The 16,744-nt window shown below is 41.5% G+C and overlaps 1 protein-coding gene across 1 annotated transcript in view; it reads right to left on the reverse strand.

The window, feature by feature from the left end:
- The window catches only part of Abhd2 (abhydrolase domain containing 2, acylglycerol lipase), a 102,011-nt gene that overhangs the window by 78,519 nt on the left and 6,748 nt on the right, over positions 1-16,744 (reverse strand). Inside the window, exon 2 of the mRNA XM_076851374.2 lies at positions 1,546-1,645. The gene's annotated coding sequence lies outside the window, so the exon portion shown is untranslated. The remainder of the gene's footprint in view (positions 1-1,545; positions 1,646-16,744) is intronic.

The following is a 16,744-nucleotide window of genomic DNA, read 5'->3' on the forward strand; positions in this document are numbered from 1 at the left end:
AGAAAATATATATGCAGCACATGTGATTTTTCCCAAGCTCTCCTAATATTTCATCTTTTGAGGTAGCTTTGCCTTATGTACAAAACACACAACCACACACACACACACACACACACACACACACACACCACCCATGTCAAATGCATAAGACCAAATATCAACAACACAACAAATGCAACAGCAACAAAAATCTAGTATTTTCCTTGCTACTCAGCAGAGTAACATTATCAGTTGTTACCTTAGGATTAGGGAAACCACAAGGGAACCAAAAAGAGAAAATGGTAACTCTCACAGCCCAGGTAGCTATGGCAACTACTTCCCCCCTGGAAGGGTTTCAAGTAGCCTCTGCTAAAAACAGTCATCTTGAGAACTCTGGTAGCCAACTATAGAGACAAAATAGATGGGCAAAAAAAAAAAAAATCTCCAAAAAATGTTTGGGGTATAACTGACTCAGCTCTCCTGAGACCTAAGGCAAGTCCAGAGAGGTCTTTTCTAAAATCAAGATGACTCTGGCAAATACAGAACCAAAAAACAGTGCAGACAACCTCTGGTGGAGTTTCTCAACTGAACAAAGAAAGGAAATCAAAGGGCACAGCTCCTTCACTAGCAGCCTTCAGGGCAAGAAAACAATGTTTTTAAACTTACCCTGTTCAAAATTTTGCATTAAGGCTAGACCTCAGGATCTGCCTTTGGCCTGTGATGAGCAGTTTTCTTAAAACTTACTGCTAGTGATTTTTCTCCTCACTCCTGGGGGTAAGGGTGAGGGTAAGCTTTTCTTGTCCCCTGAAAGCTTTCCACAGACTCCTACAACAAAGATTCTTGACTTGAGGTCTAGGGTTGGGGAATCCCTGAAATCATATGTGAAAGCTTATGCCTGTATGTGATTTTCAGGGGAGAGGGTTCAGAGCTCTCAGATTCTCAACAAGGTCCACGGACTTAAATAGTACACAGCACTGCACTAAAAGATGCTCAATGGGTTGAATCTGCAGCTCTCAGCCCTCACCTTGCTGGAGCTCTGCCATCTATGCTGGTCAGAACAATGCTCAACTAATATCCAAGATGAGGCAGTTTGTTAATATAGATTTTTAAGTCTAGTAAGTGGAAGCCCTAAAAATAAAACCTATCAGAAGTTGCAGTTTCTCTGCCTGGGTGCTGATAATATGGAACTGAAATGAAAGTCTTTCCTTATTGCCTTTGTTGGAGAGAACAGAGTAATGCAATGAATGGTTTTATCAGTCTCCTGGTTGATCTAAATCAGTAATTCTTTTTTTTTTTTTTTAAGGGGAGAGAGAGAGAGAGAGAGAGAGAGAGAGAGAGAAAGAGAGAGAATCGTTTTATGTGGTGCTGAGAATCAAACCCAGGTCACCCCCGTGGTAAGCGAGCGCTCTACCACTGAGCCACAATCCCAGCCCAAAGTTAATAATTCTTATTGAATAAAAAATAAATAAAACAAATCCTTCCTCTTCCCCTTCTACTCACTGCTCACTAACACATGGGGGGGGGGTGGAAATGACACATAAACAGAAGAGTCCTTGCAATACATACCTATATCACTTATTCTTCTCACTGTGAATATTAACTTTCCTCAACGAGTTGCACAGTTGGGCTGATCAGGTCAGATCTCTTGTTCAAATTAACCTGAAAGCTGAAAAGATTGGATGGTAAGGTTTTAAAGAATGAGAAACTATTTAATTGAAACACAATCAAGTCTAACTTTCTCTGCATTTAAAGTCTTTAGGAGAAAAGACAATTTCTTTAATTCACCCGCAGTGCCACACTCTTGGACATTTAGCCATTTTCACAAACCTGCTGGGGGAAGCCTGTGCTAATCCACCAAGAATAGACAGCTCTCTATGGCTGCTGGGACAAGTGATCTCCTGGGTCCTTATTGCCTTTGTTGGAGAGAAAGTGGCTAACGCAACTTCACACTGCTTTGACTCTTAATCTTACAACATGACCTTCAGCAATGCCTCAGAGAACAGGTGTCAACTCTATGTGGTCAATGATATAATGTGATCAGGACAGCACAGTCAGTTGACTCATTCCTTCTCAGACATGTCATAGTGAGCTAAGAAAAGTAAAAGGGTGCAGATGGGCTCAAAAACAAGGTTGTAGAAACAGAGCTCAAAGCATTGGTGAGGGAGCTGTAGCAATGGCCAGGTCTGTGACTGGACAGGGGTCCCCAAGGCTGGCTGCAAAGTGGCACTAGAAGGTTCCAGTGCTTATCCAGAGATGGAGGGCCAGAGCCCCAAGTCCCCTGTGAGAATGTGCTAAAAGATCTATAGATTACAAAGCATTAGAGGAAGCCAAAACAAGAACATGAGGAAACAGTCCATGTTTAAGTGATGCAATCTGTGCAGCAAGCTCTGCTCTTCATGCTTCATGTACATTAACTCATTTAATCCTTCCCATCTACCTCTGAGGTAGATGCTACCTTTGACAGATGAGGAAATGAGGCCTAGAAAATTTATGTAACTTTCCCAAGGTAAGTGACACAGCAGGTAAAGAGAAAAGCCAGGATTCATCTCTGGCCCCAGAGACCTTCTCTTAACCACCATCCTATGCTACTTGAAAGCAGTAAAGATAGAGAAAGAGAAACAAGCAAGAAAACGAATTGTACAGGCACAAATGAGACACCAGAGGCTTGCCCAGAGTCACAGCTGTTAAAAAGAGTTGAGTTGAGATTCAAACCCCATTGTTTTCTTCTGACTCATATCACACCAAAATGATTGAAGAAGAAAATAAGAGCCAGTTGAAGGAGAGACTCAATTAACCTTCACAGTGGTCTTGCTTAACTTCAGATCTTTATGATCTCTTCACATCCTGAGACAAATTAGCCACCGAGGACAAGCTGTGATGAGGTGGAACTGCAGAGTTTGCAGCCTCATCATAGGCACCTGACCCACCAAGCTCAGCTGCCAGCTGAAAAAAAAGGTTGCAGACTCAAGAGCCTATATGGGCAGCCCATGAGTTGGTGGTGCATTTGCCTGGCATTTTTAAACTGAATTTATTAGTTCCCAAGTTATAAACATCAGGAAATTTCAGATAAAAATCTAGACTTCTGGCTACTTAAAAAAAAATCTGAAAATTTGGCAATATGCAGCCAGCATTTTCAAAAAGTAACAGTGAATAGGGCCGAGTGGTAGCTGCCCCCTTCAACAAGACAAGCTGTCTCCAGATCCTCAATACTGACCCCACCTCTCCTGTTATCATTCTCAATATTGACACCTGGCCCATTTTTAACCATTTCTGGTTCCTGAATGGTCCCAGAATATGTGAACCTCGGAGAAAACTAAAGTCATTTCCAGCCCTGGATGAGTGTCAAAACTTATAGGTAGCAAAGTATAATACCCTTTGATTGATATTTATTGACTGAAGTCTATTTGCATCTTTAACTCTTTCAATAAACTATTAGAAATGGTTTCAATGAAACATCCTTTCTGACTAGATATGCATAGAGAATGACTTGGAAATGTGGCAGGCTTCTGACTGTTTCCCAAGAGGTAAGTTTCTCCTTCATCCTTAGTAACAGAACCTAGCACTGCACCTTCCTGAGAAATGACATACCCCAGCCTACCTTGCAGCTTAGTGAGTCCAGGTGACTAAATTCTGGTCCATTCTGGAAGGATTGGTCTGATTTCTGGGAAGGCTCCTTAAAGACAGGAAGATAACATTCTGTCCTTCTTCCTTCCTGTCTCCTTGGAATGCAAAGAGTATGGCTGTAATTCTAACAGCCATCTTGGGCCATGAAGTGACTTTAACATCACTCCATAAAGACTGATGTCTGGGTCCCTGATGATTTAGTGGAGCCACCATATCAGACCTAGACTGCCTGCCTCAGGAGATCTTTTATATGAGAGAACAGTTTAACACCACTGTTAGGTCTGTATGCTTTAACTCTGCAATTTCCAATGACACATAAGGAAATACTATATACCTAAATCTTCAAGATGCTAGAATTGCTAGTTAAGAATATTGAAATTTTTTCTCTATTTTCCAAAATTCACAATGACTTAAAATTATTTTTGTTATTAGAAAAAAAGCTTTTAGGGCTGGAAATGGGGATGTAGCTGGTGTTTACCATGCATGAGATCCTGCAATGTGCTTATCAATCCCCAGCATATTAAAAAAAAAAAAAAAAAGCTTTAAAATGCAACAAAATTTAAGTAAAATTTTAAAACAAGGAAAATACATGTCAACATATGCAAGAATATGTATGTGACCCAGCTTAGATGGTCTCTGAGCTTTCTGACAGTCAGTGGGAAAAGGGAAACCCAGTCAATCTAATGATTTCCCAAGATGGAGAGAACTAATATAGATGCTCCTACTCCAAGACACATAACACAAATTCAATGGAAACAGGGCTTTTCTGGCACAGAATTATTTTTTTGAAAAATCTGTGGGACTTTATATAAAAGGACCTTGAGTGATGTGATAGACAGTGTCCTCCTACAACCTTTTTTTTTTTTAAATAGCAAATGCAGCGGAGAATTAATTTCTGCAACCCTTGAAAAATGCCAAGGTTTAAAAATTCAATTCAGGGCTGGGATTGTGGCTCAGCGGTAGAGCGCTCACCTAGCATGGGTGGGGCCCGGGTTCAATCCTCAGCACCACATAAAAATAAAGGTATTGTGTTAAAAAAAAAAAAAAAAAAGGAAGAAAAATTTTTTTAAAATTCAATTCAACTTGGGGAAGGCAATCCAATGAGCAATTTATGGTTATTGTGATCCAAATATGCAGCCTTGATCCAAGACCTGAGCTGAGGAACAGATGTGTTCTTCCACCTGTCCTTAGGGCCTCTTCCCTTGAATCTCAGTGGGCTTAAGTTCCTGGCCACCTACTGTGTGTCTAGCATTCTGCAGGACTACAATTAAGTAGAGTTAGCATTTTAACTGGGGAGAAATAAAATTTATGTTAAGAATGTATGTACTTTAGAAACTTGGAGTTGAGAATAATTAGTCCAGGAAAAAATTAAGCAGGAAAGGACTTACGGATCTAGAACTGGGCCTTGGTGTATGAAATGTAGGACTGAGAAGTGTGTATATGAGCCTGTGTGTGTGTGTGTGTGTGTGTGTGTGTGTGTACAATGCATTTCTACTATCTATCTAGGTATCAAACCAGGAATTAATAGGCAATTTAAAAACAAAACTCATCACATTCATTTTAATTTACCTTGCATTTTATTTTATGGTGTGGTTTCCAAGACTGACCTGCCACTAAATATAAATATTCTGAATTTGTTCTAGAGGTTTACCAAACTCAAATTTTACTGTATTGTATTTCACTCCCTTTTTTCTAGGTAGGTGAAATTTACCTAGAAAATGAAATGAACATGCAGCAGCTTACATAGGGAAAAAAAAGTCCCAGAAGGGCAGGAGGGCTGGGTGTGTGATGATGGAAAGGAAATGTGCTCCCAGTCCACAGTGTCTCCATCTCTGTGGTGGGCTGGGCTTCCTGTGTATCTGTATCAATCTCTCCCTGGTCCCACCTCCACCCCAGTATGAGTGGGATGTAGGTGCTATAGGTGATAGTTAACTCCATCTGTAGTCTATATATTAACAAAGGAACCCAAGGTGCTGCCAAGTGCCCAACAACTAGTCATTAAAGGAGCTTTTAGTATTGTCCTTTGTCTCTAACACACACTTGACTGGTATTTCCATCTCTGGTAAAGGCCAGGACTGAACCTCCCATGCTTCTCACTGCTCTCCAGAGGCCAAGGACAGGAGAGGCAGTTTCTTCACTGTGCTCAGAGAAACACCAGTTTGGAGGTTCTGAGACCTGGGTCCTAGTGCTGCTTTGTCCCTTCATGCATGGTGACTTTCAACAAGTCACTTAACCTTTCAGACCCTAAAGACCTCATCTTCAAAATGAGAAGGCTGGATTTGGAAATAGACAATGCCAGAGATTCTCTTTCAGTTCAAAATGCCTGAGATTCTGGGGACAGAACTACAGTCCTCAGCTAAAGAGGCAAAAATTATTTCTGTACTTTGTAACAGAACACAGCCCATGATTTGAAGTCTACTTCTTTTAGACCATATAAAATAAAATTCATAAGAATGAACAACCCTCAGGGCCTCTGCTCTGTCTTCAAATAAATTGAACAATTATATATTTTAGGCTATGTTCTTTATGCCAATAATTCTATCATATTAATTCAATAAGTGCCTCAAAATATTAGCTATTACCATCACCAATACTGAATTCTCCTCCATTTTGCTCAGTAAACTATCTCATCTGACAGAAATTACAATAAAAGATACGCTTTCCTGTCCAGAACAAAAGTCTAGCTGACTGACTTCTCTGACTTCCTCCACAAAGTTTAAAATTAATCCCAAGACATACTCTTCTTGATTCTTCTGAAGAGGAGCCATGTCAGATCTAATAAATCACCGGAAAAGCCAGGCATGGTGTCTCAAGCCTGTAATCCCAACTACTCTGGAGGCTGAGGCAGGAGAATGGCAAGTTTGAGGCCCACCTAGGCAATTTAGAGAGACCTTATCTCAAAATAAAAATAAAAAGGACTGGCAACGTAGCTTTCCTGACTAGCATGTCCAAGGCCCTGGGTTCCAGCCCCAGTACTGCAAAAAAAAAAAAAAAAAAATCACTGGATAATAAATGGTGATCCTTAAGTCTCCTAATAGTTTCAAGATATGCTATTCCTCTTTCTCTGCTAAAAGGGGTTCTTGAAATGCCCAAATGGACGCCCTCCTCCCAACACACACACCCCTTCTCTCTCCTTCCCATGAAAAGGATGCCCCTCACCTTCATCTCCTCCTGCAGGTAAATCCCCTCTTACCTGGCCTGGCTGCCCTTCTCCAGACCTTCACATAAACCCCTAGGTCAGCACTAGAGCTTTGGCTAGCTTCATTCCTCAAAACTGCCCTGCGAGGGTGAGGAGGATGAAGGAAGACCCCAACACTGGCATAAAAACATGATCTGCTTCCATCCCACATTATCCTTTTTGGTGGCCAAAAATGCCTCAACACTAATGTAGGCAACAGGATACCTCTGAGGAAAAAACAGACAGGAAAAGGGCCAGCTTCTCCCTTTTATCTGCAATTTAACTAAAGAAGACAGAGCTGTCATGGAAAAACAAAAGCCATGCCACAGGAGGTAGGCAAAAGAACAGAAGAATTCTAGAGAAAGCCCAGCACCCCTCCCAAGACATGTCTTTGCGCCCTTGAAGTCACTCACTGCCGTGGCATTAGAGAGCCTCAAAGGGATTGCCAGTTTGGAGATACGGCTTCCTCTACTGAGAGCTCTGCACCTACTGATGACCTGGGCCCTGTTCCCACTTCCAGTGAAGTTTAATGTCACTGGGGAGGTGAGCACTAGAGCCAGCAGCTCACAGAACCACCTCTTAAAACATCTATGTTGGTCTAGGCCTGTATGTCGTCCACAGAGTTCTGTGGGTAAGAGTGTTCAGAGTGCTCAGTACTCTGGGTTTTGAAAGATCCTCCCTTCCACCACCACCAACTCCAAATGGTAGAAAAATTCTGACAACATAAGGCCAACGCTATTTTCAAGAAATGTCAAGAGACATTTGTTTACTTATTTTTGCAGAGCTGGGGATCAAACCCAGAGTCTCATGCACGCTAGGCAAGTGCTTTACCATTGAGCTACATCCCCAGTCCTTTTTATTTTTTAGTTTGAGACAGGGTCTCACTAAACTGCAATCCTCCTGCCTCAGCCTCTAGAGTAGCTGGGATTATAGGCGTGCACCATCGCACCCAGCTGACACATTAATTTTTGAGCAGTAGGCAGTGAATACCCAGCTGCTTTCCTTCAACACGGCCATCTCCTAAGATCACCTAGGAGGTAGGAGCTGTTCCTGTGCCCTGACATAGGAGACTGAAAGCAACAGAATGGAGAAGTGCCCCCCTCCCATCTCATCCCACTTCTCTTACAAATCAGGTGCTATGAGGGGAAGGGATTGTCCAAAGTTAATACAATTTGGTAACAGAGAAGCAGAGGAACTGACAATTAAATACACCTATGTTAATGTTGCTCTATGGTTCGTTCAATATTACGACCTTAAAATTGCCTTTTTGTGTAAACTCACTCAGGTGATAACAGCTTTACTTAACCATGTTCTTCCACAAAGTCATAAGGTCACACATAATCAACCTGCTGACATTTCAGAAAATGGCCTACAAGTTCCTAGTGAAAGAAAAGTTAACCAAAGCAAGAAAATGCGAACTTCATATTGAAATGTCAGGAATGGCTACTAACCTAGGAGTTTTCACAAAAGAAACTCACTAAACTAAAAATATCTGAAGCCTGAGTCACCAGTTCGACATGCACATTTAATTGAGCACTTTACATGCCCTTACTAAAGTACAGCAGCGAAGCGGGTCTCTCCCACTCCCAAAGAAACCTCAGGAAAGAGTAGTTATCTTCTAAAAATGAACAAGGAAGGTGCTTAGGAAATCTCAAGCAGAACTGGTTCTCTGTCCCTGAGAAACCAATCCACCCTAAGAAAAAACAAAGAAACAAAAAAGAACATAAGCAGGTATATCCTCTGAGAGTCTAGATTTTTTTTAAGAGGACACACACCTTAACAGAGAAATTCAACAGCTCTAAACATTGTTAAAAACAAAAACAAAAACAAAAAAACCTATATATAATTGAATTCTGCAACATCAGAAGCAAAATCTCAGGTTAACAGAACCCAGTGAACTCAAGAATCTAGTTTACTGGAATTTTAAAAGACCTGAATACAACCAAAGAGAAGCTCATCTCCAGACTTATTGCACAAAAGAAACCTCTCCAGGACATGTCCAAGGAACAGCCCAGATCCTGGGGTCTTCTGTGTCTGCAAAGGAGCTTCCAGAAAGAGGAAACAGGGAATGGGTAGGAGGGCAGGTCTCAGTGCCTGGCACAGCACTTGACTGAAGGACCACTCACTTCCAGGACCTCAGTAAGGCAGGCAAAGAAAGTTTCCCTCAGATTTTAATAACTACAGTTAATGGGAAAATAAAAATTAGCAGTTCCCATTCCTGAGCATTCTGGTTTCCCAGGCCCCCAGTGCCAGAGCACCACAGAATTTGGCTAACACAAATGCTTTTAGGCCTCTAATGGACACATGCACACACGCAGCCCATTATAATGCAGATGATCATTCACCAAACCATGGCCTTCACCTCAGCAAGGGAGAGACCTATTCTGTCCACTCCCCCAGGCCTGGCAGGCCTGAGCTCACTCTCTCACCTCCCTCTCTTCCCTCTCCCAGCTCAGTGGCTGTCTGGTAAATTCTGCCAGTTGTGAGAGCAATAGCTCCCCTCAGGGATGGACCACCAGGGCCTTCAACACAAAGCTAGACAATAGGGAAAGTCTAGTCTCCTTGTCCTTCCAAGACTGAGGGGATGTTCTAGGGGCAAGAGTACACAGTGTGCACGGCATTTCAGGCATGCTTTACTTATTTCTGTTTTATAAATACCTCGGATGCTTTGAGTAGAAACAGGATCTCCTGCCAGTTTAGAGCTGCAGGCTTGGAGGTCACATGGATTCCACTGTGACCAAGTCTTAGAAAACAAATGCTTACCAGAAAAGGCAGATAAATGTAGAGGATTGATTTGTGCTCAGGTCTTTGGGCTAAAAATGAAGAAAAGGGTAGGAGAGCCATCCATCTGATGCTCATCAAGCCGGCACTAACGCTAGGCCTTCAGGGAGTCCTTATCTAGCCTCTGCTATCACTCCTACTGATGCTGAGAGCTGAAAGAGTCTCAACTCCAATTTTAGGTCACACCAAGTAGAAGGACCCAGAAGTGCTAGATTCTGGAGGTCAGAGGAAGGAGGGGATCCCACTTATGTATCTGCATTACTTGCTTCCAATGACATCTAGAATTATTCTCTCCTTGAGCACACTGTGCTACGTAGCTCTGGGAGGGTTACCTGTCCTCTTTGGGGATTTTGAGGCTTAGCCTAAGACCCCACGGGGTATAACTGGAAAACATAAGCTTTAGAAAGAGAGGACCTAGGTTTGAATCCTGGTTCTGCCAAGTTATCTTGGGACTCATCTAAACTTTATGAAATTTCATGTTTTCTTCTAAAAAATGGAAGAAGGGAAGTTCCATTATAGATTACTGATGGAAAGTTGGTGAAATTCTGTGGGTTAAAAAATGTTTTGGTTTGTAAAATGTTTTGAACTCTTCAGAGGAAAGCTGCCTTAGTAAATATTTTAAGATTAGAAAAAAATGTTAGTTTTAAAGCAACTGCTAGAGAATTTGAATACATGAGGAGGATGGGAATTGGTCTCCAGGCAGTCTGGAGCTTGGCTTCATTAGCTCCCTGCACTGAGGATACTGAACACTCTAGAAAAATAAAAATTCAAGAGGAAGCTCTTCAGGTTGATATATTTTAGGGTTTGCACTAAATGGGTTGCTTTTCCATTTAAAGAAGCAAGTAAAGAGACAGAAATCCACACCCTTAAGCCTTCCCGTCTCTCCACCCGTCCAATACAAACACTCCACTGTTGTTCTGGGCCTTACTCCCTCCTGCCTCCCACTCAGGAAACAAATGTCCAGCCTTCTTTAAAGCCTGAGGGCAAGTCCCACTGCCACCCTAGCCTACCAGCAGCCTTTGTCCTTTGGTTTTTTTCCAAACTTCGACTATAATAGGCAGGCTGTGCTCCAAGCCCAGTCCTGCTCTGCCTCCAGGAAGAAAGATGCTACCCAGAGCGGGCACACCACAGAAAGCAGATGCTCAGCCACTCTGCTCCTGTCCCATCCTGGGAGCTTCCTCTCTGGACTTTCCCAGTGCACACATATTGTTGCCTCATTGGGAGGTGATCGAGTGGCCATCGAGGAAGATGGTTTCATCAGAACAGGGCAAATGCTTCTTTACAACTGGAATACAAAATGGTGCCAGTAACCAAAAATTAACTCACCTGCATAAATTGGCAGCACCAAGAAAACAGTAGTTTGCAAGTGAAAAGGACAAATCCAGCAGAAAAGTGTCAACACCACTGAGGGAGATGTTTAACAAACTACACCCTTCCCCTCTGACATTCTACCTTGCTCCCTACAGGTTCAAAGGCACTCCCTGCATTCTAACTTTGGTGTGGGCTATAAAAGTATAATACATGGTCTCCACAACATAGGGTGGCACACACCTGTAATCCCAGTGGCTCAGGAGGCTGAGGCAGAAGGATCATAAGTTCAAAGTCAACCTCAGTAACTTAGTGAGGCCGTAAGCAACTCAGTGAGACCCTGTCTCTAAATAAAATACAAAAAAGAGCTGGGGATGTGTCTCAGTGGTTGAGGGCCCCTGGGTTCAATCCCCGGTACCAAAGAAAAAAAAAGAAAGGAAAAAAAAAAAAAAGAAAACTAAATCCTGAAGAACCAACTACAAATACTAGAGAAATTCAAACAAAGGAGGCAGAAACAAAGAGGTGGATCACAGTTCCACAGGAAAAGATGGGACAGAAGAGGTGAGAAGGAGAGGAGGGTATAGACATCAAGCAAGGCTCACAGCTGAGCCAAGGCAGGAGACTGCTGGGCATTCAGGATGCAGGCAGACTGGGCAAGAGGGATGGGTTTGGGAGCAGAGACAATGAATCATTGTGAATTGAAGCGTCAGTGCTTTGCTTACAAGGGGAATTCCAAGATGGTGCCACACATCTACTGCTATGGCATGTGCTCTGGGTTGTGCTGCAATGTTGTACATGTGAGGGGCTGACGTGAGAGCCTGTCGGTGTGAGAAGCATTTACTTGGGTACATGTAACCGGACTCATGACTCTGCAGACAAGCACTGTCACTGACCACTGGGAGCAACACCACAAGCTCTTGATGGCATTCAAGTGTTTTTGTAACCTACTGAACTACACAGGAACTTTCATTGGGGGCCCATTTTCTCTAAAATCATACTTGCCCATCTTCACATTTTTTATATACTCTATTTAAAAATTTGCCAGTCTCATCTCTACCTAAAAATGATGATTCCTCTCTTTAATCTCTACTGGGAATTCTCATTGATGCCCTGCTAATTCAATCTCCATGTTTAAATTCTACATAAATTGAAATCTGGAGAGGTTGAGTACCTGATGGACATCTGTAAATATTTAATGGTCAAATGAGTTTGTGCAGAAGGCATGAGCCTGAAGCATCACCATCAGGATTCCTGAAACAGAACTTCCTTACCAGACTATTCCATTAGGCTACAAGGTTCAGGCCTCTATGAGTTAACTGCCACACCAGTGTGCACTGACAGAACAGCAGAATGTGACCCACTGTCCAGCGGTCTTTGGAGATTTTAAAGAACGATCTTGAAGTTCAGGCACATAACTTTCTATCCAAAATGAAAATTTTCCATTTTCTATCATTCAGAAGAGCTATCGTCCAAAGCCATATTGCTTCCACCCCTTTCCTTTTGTCTAAGGAATCCTATCAGGCTGAAAGTTATAAATCTACTTCAGAAACTGCTGTCTCACAAAGAAAGGGAAAAAAAAAAAGAAAAGAAAGAAAGCAACAGGAAGGAAAGGTCCCAAAAGAGAAGAGAGACAGAAACCTATCCGTTGGTTATTGGCATTCAGATAAATATTAAATACCATTAGAAGACCCATGATTTTGGCTAATCAGTCCAAACATCTAACAAAATTGCCTAGGGTATTTCCCAACTGACATGATTTTATTTGGTCCATAAATTATAAATTTGAATAGCATTAATCCTAAGTAAACCTAGACCAAGACACTATGAATTATAAAAAATAGGGTTCCTTTTTAGCATCCAAGGAAAATAGAAAAATCTTTTGTCAAATGTCTGTGGTATTCAAATTTTGTCAAATTTGTGGAAAGAGGTCAACTGGTGTCACAAAGACTCATGCTTTATTGAGAGGTTTCCTCTGGTGTGCCCTGATGGCAAGGTGGAGAGGCTCCTGGCAGGGTCACACAATCTGACCCACATTGCAGCTATACTACCTACTAGTTATGTGACTGGGCAAGTTCCTTAACCGTGGCACCTCTCTTTCCTTTTACCCATTAAGTGGGGATAATAAAACCTTCCTTGAAGAGTCATTGTGAGGCACAAATGAGATAGAGTAGGTCAAGTACCCTACACCAGAGCATCCTGCTATTACAATAAAAATTAAAAACACAAACACGATGTGAATCTGGCAGTGGCAGTGCTTGCCAAGGAAGGTAGAGGGGCTTGCTCCAGCCACCAAGGATGGAGGATCCCAGTCCAGAGCCAGATATCTGGATAGTCTGGTCTCTATCCTGCCTCTGAGTAGACACTACCAGCCCCAACTTAACCATCTTCTACAGACAACAGTTGGACCATGCATGCACATATCCCTTGCCCCATTGCAGACCATCAGCTGCTTTCAGCACCCCAAGTTCAGGGATCAATGACTTCCCCGGGGTCCAGTATTGCTCTCTGGCTCTGACATCATTATCTTTAACTTGCCAAATCTTTAAGTAAAGGGCAGAACTAGAAGACACTAAAATGTCCTATTTATGTAGTTCTACAATTTATCAAGTGTTTGGATTTTAAAGCACTACCTCACTTACTCCTCAGACATGTCACAAAATGAATTTGTGTTGACAGTGGAGACCAAGTACATAATTTACTACTCAACAAAGTATATCCTCAGACATTACCTCATTTGGTGCTCACAACAGCCTTGTGACTTATTATGAATGTAAACAAGGAAACTGAGGCTAGAGGCACTCTCTGTGCCAGAGCCTAAATAAATCTCTTCAAATATAGAGGGGAAGGTACCTATCCATGAGAGGGCTTTTGGAGAGCTGGATGGATCCCACCACTCAGCCCTCTCACCAGAAGCTCTGTCAGGCCTCTTCCCACCAGAGAGATATAAAAAAATTTATACTCCTCTTAGAAGCTCCCTGGTGACAGAATCAAGATGTCTCCTGCAATTTCTGTGTAACATCTAGTTTGCCATGTAAAGTCAATAATAATCACTGATGGATGATATTCATTATAGACCGAGGGAAAGGGACTATTTTCTAAATTGGAAAAAAAACATCCCTGGCTATAATCTACTGGGCATGTTCCATCATCTCACTATTTAGAAGGATACGTTTTTCTATGTCATTGACAAGAATGAGTGAGCACTTTATTTACATGATTAGAAAAGAGGAAGGAACTGCAGCCAGGGAATTTGGAATCTGAGAAGCTAAAGTCTACAGTGTGAAAACAGTGCTGGCCACACAGGGAGCTTAGTGTGTATTCAGGGAAAGCCTCCTAGTGTGGCCAATGGTAGGTACAAGGTATCTAGGCCCCAGGGAAGACCTTGAGAGCAGAGGCCCAGCATATCCAGCAGAGAAAGGGCTCTATAAATCTTTGCTGAACAAATGAAAATAATGAGCACTGCCCAGCTCTGAGGACTCCAGAGCAATCACATCATACTAGGAATATTGTGGTTTCCTCAACTAAAAGAGGGAGCAGAATAACATGTACAATATGCTACTAGTTATATAAAAAAAGAAAGAAAAAGGATATGATGCAAACATACATTTGCCGGGCTATGCATGAAATATCCCCCCCAATCAAAAAATATATATAAGGTACTAGTGATGTTGATTGCTTCTGGGGAGAAAGGTTTTGCCCTCCTTACCATGATGTATCTGTTGAATTTTATGTCATGTGAATGTTCTACCTGTTCAAAAGTAAATAAGTCTCTCTACAGGACAAAATACTCGGTTTTTCCAAAAAATTACTGGTGGCAGGGGGAGAAAAGCAAAGGAAGGGGACCTGTAGTTTAAAAAGAGACATAAATAAGTGGATCCAATTATATACAGGGTGTAATTCTTATCTGAATCTGATTCAAAAAAATTAAACTTATGAAGATAAGCAACATTTTTAGACAACTGGAAATTTGAACAGTGATTTAAATACTGGATGTTAAAGGAATTATTGTTAATTTTTTAAAATGTAATAACAAATGTTTCATAAAGGAGTCATAATCTTTAGGAGATTTCATGGAAATATTTATACATGAAACTATATGATGTTTGGGATCGACTGTAAAATAAATATGGGTTGAGGGATGTGGCTAAGAGAATAGAAGAAACTCATCTAGTCGTGAATTGACTATAGTTAAAGCTGGTGATGGGTAAAGGGAACACGGGGGCTCACTGTTTAATTCAGTCTTTTTCTGTACGACTTTAAAATTCTTACAATAAGCCAGGTGCGTGATGCATGCCTGTAATCTCAGAGGCTCAGGATGCTGAGGAAGGAGGATCACAAGTTCAAAGCCAGCATCAACAATGTAAGGAGGCCTTAAGCAACTTAGCAACCCTCTATTTCAAAAACAAAAACCAAAAAACAGTGGGGAGGGATTTGGCTCAGTGGTTAAGTGTCCCTAGGTTCAATTCCTGGAACCCACCCCCCCAAAAAAAATTCTCATAATAAAAAGCTAATAAATGAATAGATGATTATTTAACAATAGGATAAATAGACTTGGTAGCCACTGAGTTCCGAGCTCCGAATGTTTGGCTGCAGTCAAGCCACCATAGTCCCTGAGCTATGAGTCACTTGTGGCAAATAAGTTTGGGCAACTATCAACTACTATCATTCTTAATAACTGTTTAGGTCATACAAATATCAATAAGAGAACTTTACTATTCACTTCAAAAATAAATAACTGAAAAGAACTGAAGAAATTACTTTGGGGAGGGTTCCCTTTCATTGGTATGAACAATAAACGCTGCTTGCATGTATACATAGGAGTGATAACTAGCACCTGTTCTCTCGTAAAGCATCTTCCCCAAACCTATACAAGTTCTCCAAATCACTTTACCACTTTCAAGATCTGAGCAAACAAGATCTCACTAAGACAAAAACCAAATGATGTCAACTAACTCTTCATTTCAATTCAACTCATATTTCCACACTGTTCAACACATAGAAAGGAACCATACATGATGCAAATAAGACTGGAAACCTCACAGAGCTTAGATTCCTGCACTGGGGTCTTTCAAATTTAGGTATCAAATGGCCCCTGCTAAGGGGGAAAACTAACCTTGTCAAAACTGCATGATTAAATTACATTGTATTTGATTCTTAGATTTAAATTGAATTATTTTCATCCAATTATTATTTATCACATTATTTCTTAAACTGTATGAGCCTGAAACTAAAACTTCTTTTAGCACATTTATAAGTAAGGAGACCAAAGCACATTCACAAATAAACAACTAAAATGACCCAAGCAGTAAAATTCAGATGAAATATATTAACTCAAAAAGACTGACGCCATTTTTCAGGTCTGAAATGCCTGTCAGCATCATCAGAGTCAGTGTGGTCCCACCTGCTCCTGGGCAGGTCCTATGAGAGTCTACACTACACCTGATACAGGTGTGATGACTATTCTCATGCTACCTTTCTTAGCTGGGTCAGCAGCCATGGCCTTCATCCCCACAGTGCTGAGAGCTATCATTTGGCTTCACTGGATGCTACTGCCTCTTTTCTTTACTAAACCCATCTCTGTATTTTTCTCTATACTGAGGCTAACCGGCTCAAACTCATCAGAAATTCATTTACAATCGGGGGGCACTGAGGCTATGAGGATGGACTGATATAATTAGATATTCTAATTTTCTAGGATAGGCCTTGAAAATATGTTCAACTATCATTAACATGAAACCCAAAAAACCCAAGTGTTCTTCACTTAATGGGAACTCTAGGAACCTCAAGAACACTTCCTGGAGCCAGGTGCGTGGCACAAGCCTGTAATCCCAGTGACTTGGGAGGCTGAGGCAGGAGTATTGGAAAGTTTGAGAC

This window comes from Callospermophilus lateralis, chromosome 3 (genome assembly GCF_048772815.1).
Source record: "Callospermophilus lateralis isolate mCalLat2 chromosome 3, mCalLat2.hap1, whole genome shotgun sequence".
In the NCBI taxonomy this organism is placed as follows: domain Eukaryota; kingdom Metazoa; phylum Chordata; class Mammalia; order Rodentia; family Sciuridae; genus Callospermophilus; species Callospermophilus lateralis.